Source organism: Aythya ferina (genome assembly GCF_964211825.1).
Source record: "Aythya ferina genome assembly, contig: HAP1_SCAFFOLD_196, whole genome shotgun sequence".
NCBI classification, from domain to species: domain Eukaryota; kingdom Metazoa; phylum Chordata; class Aves; order Anseriformes; family Anatidae; genus Aythya; species Aythya ferina.
Genome location: NW_028181337.1, coordinates 43511 through 48054, shown reverse-complemented (window position 1 = coordinate 48054; position 4544 = coordinate 43511). Strand labels below are relative to the sequence as shown.

Here is a 4544-nt window from a genome sequence, read left to right as displayed (position 1 = left end):
CTGTGAGAAGCTCCCACTGCAATGACTCCCACATCACCCAATTAAGGAACTCAGATAATATTGTTATCAGCAGCTGGCCTCAAGGACTAGGTCTACGTGACCGTTAAGCACAAAGGGGGTTGTTTTCCTAACTTCTAATCAAAAGGGGGGTTCTTTTCTTGCAGGTGGTGTTATTTTCTTAACGGTTTGTCTGAGTGCTCTTGACCAATAATCTTGTGTGAAACACTGTCCACCCCTGTAAAATTCACTATAAAAGTTGGGCTATTCGGGCAATAAAATGGAGCAGCATGATCTGACTCAACTGGTGTCTGTCGTGCTTTCGTCCGTGCTTGCAACAAATGGCGCCCGAACAGGCTGAGACCTGAACAGGACCTGAACAGGACATCGCAGCGGGACAGACATCGCACCAGAGCAGGACATCGCAGCACCGGAGCAGACATCGCAGCCGAGCACGGACATCGCAGCGGCGCCGGGGCGAACATCGCAGTGCAGCGGGACACCAGCGCAGCGGGACACCAGTGGCGCCGGCACATCCGAACGCAGGCAGAGCAGGAGACCAGCGGTGTCGGGACCAGCGGCGCCGGGACATCAGCACGGCACCGGGACCAGTGCCGCAGGGGACCAGCGGCGCCGCGACATCACAGCGCCGAGACTGAGACATCGGAGCGGCGCGGGACATCGGAGTGGACATCGGAGCGGACATCGGAGGGGACATCGGACTGGCGCTGCACCTGACCAGACACTGAGCCGCAAACACTGTACAAAGGACTCACGGTAAGACACGGGGAAAAGAAACCGTGGGGAGCGTGGGAAAAGATCCGCGGGGAAGCGCGGGAAAAGGAATTGCGGAGGGACATGGAAAAAGGAATTGCGGAGAGATGTGGGAAACGGAGCCGCGGAAAACGAGGGAAATTGAAGTAATCGCGGTGTGATGCGGGACATCCGAGATCGAGTTGCTACGGGAGACCAGAGGCGTCAGTGGACAACGGCAGTCGACTCTCACCGTGTGGCGAGTCGGCACAGAGCAGAGGGACGGACATCAGGACCCTGCAGCCTGTCTGACGGAACCATGGAGGCAGCGGCAGCAGCGGCTGTGCTGCTTCTCTCTAGCATTCCTTTTATAAGAGGTTTATCTTGCAATGCAAAAAAGACTATTCGTCCCCAGATCGGTGTTATAACTATGTTTCTGGATAACATTCCGTGGGGTTGCCACATTCTACAGACTATTAATGACGATTTAGCCCTATTGCAGGGCAGGAGTGCAGAGACGCAGATTACACTGCCAAATGACCACCGGCAGGCTGTTTCACAAACAGCTTCTAAGGTTGCAGCCGGCACTGCCTGCAGCCGTATAGCAGACGTTACACTCTCTTTCCTAACTAGTAATCATGTGTCTCATCCATTTGTGGTGAATGGTCAGTGGCAAAAAGAAAAGGGGGAGAGTAAGGGGCGACAAAGACAGAAACGGAACCAGGAGGATGCCACTGACACTAACAGCACGGGTAATAGGAGTAGTATAAGTGACACAGGTGTGGGGCGGTGGCGGGCGCTGCCGCGCTGCGGGGCACTCTGCCTGCTGCTCGCCCTCACCGGCCTGTGCACTGCTGCCGACGGTGCTAGAGCAAAATGTGAAGACTGCTCAGATGGCAGTGATGAGAGTGCTTGTGTGAAGAAGACGTGTGCTGAATCTGACTTTGTGTGCAACAGTGGTCAGTGTGTGCCAAATAGATGGCAGTGTGATGGGGATCCGGACTGTGAAAATGGGTCTGATGAGAGTGCTGAGCTGTGTCATACGAGAACATGCCGGGTAAATGAAATCAGGTGTGGTCCTCAGTCAACCCAGTGTATCCCAGTGTCCTGGAAATGTGATGGTGAAAAGGACTGCGACAGTGGAGAAGATGAAGAGAGTTGTGGCATTGTGACTTGTAGTGCAGCAGAATTCACATGCAGTAGTGGGCAATGTATTTCCAAAAGCTTTGTCTGCAATGTTCAAGATGACTGCAGTGATGGTAGCGATGAGTTGGAGTGTGCACCTCCTACCTGTGGTGTTCATGAGTTTCAGTGCAAGAGTTCTACCTGCATCCCTATCAGCTGGGTGTGTGATGATGATGCTGACTGCTCCAACCACTCGGATGAATCTTTGGAGCAGTGTGGCCGCCAGCCTGCACCTCCAGTGAAGTGTGCTACGAGTGAGGTGCAGTGCGGCTCAGGTGAATGTATCCACAAGAAGTGGCGATGTGATGGAGATCCTGATTGCAAGGATGGAAGTGATGAAATTAACTGCCCTTCTCGGACCTGCAGGCCAGACCAGTTCAGATGTGAAGATGGGAACTGTGTCCATGGGAGTAGGCAGTGCAGTGGTGTGAGAGACTGTCTGGATGGCACTGATGAAGCAAAATGTAACAATGTTATTCAGTGCTCTGGACCTGGCAAATTCAAGTGCAGAAGTGGAGAACGCGTAGATATCAATATAGTGTGTAACCAGCAAAGAGACTGCAAGGACTGGGGTGATGAGCCCCTGAAGGAATGCAACAAAAATGAATGTGACTGTCCAGCTGGGTTTGAGTTTGTAGACAAGAGAAACTGTGGAGATATTGATGAATGTCAAAACCCTGGTATCTGTAGTCAAATCTGTATCAACCTGAAAGGTGGCTACAAATGTGAATGTAGCCGTGGCTATCAGATGAATTCTGCTACAGGAACCTGGAAAGGGCCATACGGGTATAGAAATACAAATAACACCTGTGATTACAATGACGCTGCTAAGCAGGGTTTAGGGGTTTATAGCATGGAGACAAGGGGTCACAACTACAGTGTTTGGAACAATTGTACAGCTTTGGCCTTACCTCCTGATGTTTTTCTGATTTGTGGGGATAGGGCCTGGCAAGGTATGGTATGCTGCAAGGTATGCTGCAAATGCTATCAGATGTCCATGTTACTTAGATAAACGAGTTGTATTTGCTCCTAGCTTGTTACAGTTGTGTGAGATCACCAGACATAAATGGGCATTGCTTGCACCGGATTGCAATGATAATGTTGAATTGTGTGGGGTTGCAGCTAGAGCGGCATTGGCAATTTTAGTGCCTGGAGTGGCATCTGCGGCCGCACGTAACAACTGCTTGGCTGCAGGGATCGGCTGTGGTGTGGACGCCCCTAGGTGCACCCTGAGCGTTTTGTTCGGAGGGGACTCCACTCTCAGCTGCTCACCGCAGGAGCAGACAAAGATCTCCTGAAGCTGCAGACAAACAGTATGTTTTCAGCTGCTGGAGGGATACTAACTGGAGTGTTATTAATTGTGTGTGTTATTCTTAAATGTCCAGGTATTTTGTGTTGAAAGTATTTGTGTAAGGGTAAGGTTTTAAAACAAAGTGTTGCAAGTCATTTCACGAGGAACACAATGAGAGACAATACTTGTTTGTTTGCTTATCATTCTAAATTATATTCTTGTGGTATGATTGAGAGTGAGATGTGCCAGAGGCCTCTGGGTGTGCGATTGTGCTCTGTATGTGTGATTGTGCTGTGTACTGTGTGAGTGAGAGCGCGCTTTTGCCACAGTGCAGGTTATTGCCTTAGTGCAGGTTTGCCATAGTGCAGGTTATTGCCATAGTGCAGGTTTGCCACAGTGCAGGTTATTGCCTTAGTACAGGTTTGCCACAGTGCAGGTTATTGCCTTAGTGCAGGTTATTGCCATAGTGCAGGATTCCGGAATATGGCCCTAGTACAGGTTATCATTGCCATAGTGCAGGATTCCGGAATATAGCCATAGTTCAGGTTATTGTTGCCACAGTGCAGGATCCCGGGATATAGCCATAGGGCAGGCTAAAAGCATAGGAAATTGGTGCCAGCAAAAATCAGAAGAAATGGATTAATTACAGCGCTGTTAGAAAAACGGGGAGTCAGTTGTAAGCAACTAGCAGGGCTAGTTGTGATCGGTTGAGCAAAATCAAGTTTCACTAGTACGGAGTCATTGTTTGCAGTAGCCACTTGGAGAAATTTAAGGGAATGTACTGTTTAGACCTTTTCAACTCACAAATTCATTATTTTCCTGAAAGAGCACATGAGAAAGAGTCAATATGGTATCAATCGTTTCAATCAATGGTTCACTGATTTGTTTGAAACAATGCATAGGTGGTTACTGGGATTAGTCAAAGGGGGATTAAGGATTCTGTTCATTGTGGTGTCAATCATCATTACACGTAGTATTGTGATAAATGTGGTTAAAGGGTTACTTGCAAAATGTTATAGGGATTTTGAAGTGGTGCCGGGAACAGGTACCCAGTGGATCACTGCAAAGTGGACTGAAGCAGTTTTAGAATCTGTACACGCTGAAGACAACCATGAAGAGGTTCCTGATAATCATTCTGACAATGACGTGGGCTGTGACACCTCAAGGACTGTCAAGAACAGCCTTTGATCACCATCAAGTGATTAGGTTTAAGTGTGTTACTATTAAGTTGTGTTACTTACTATTAAATTGTGTTACCATTAAGTGCTTACAGTAATTATAGTGTTATTAGGGTTAAGTTGTATAGTTGTGTTGATCA

The 4544-nt window shown here is 48.7% G+C and overlaps 1 pseudogene across 1 annotated transcript; it reads left to right on the top strand.

Annotated features, from left to right (window-relative positions):
• Nucleotides 1-904: 904 nt before the first annotated feature.
• Nucleotides 905-2770, top strand: LOC311428933 (very low-density lipoprotein receptor pseudogene; annotated as a pseudogene). The gene has a single exon. The product of its transcript is annotated as a very low-density lipoprotein receptor pseudogene (transcript).
• Nucleotides 2771-4544: the final 1774 nt, after the last annotated feature.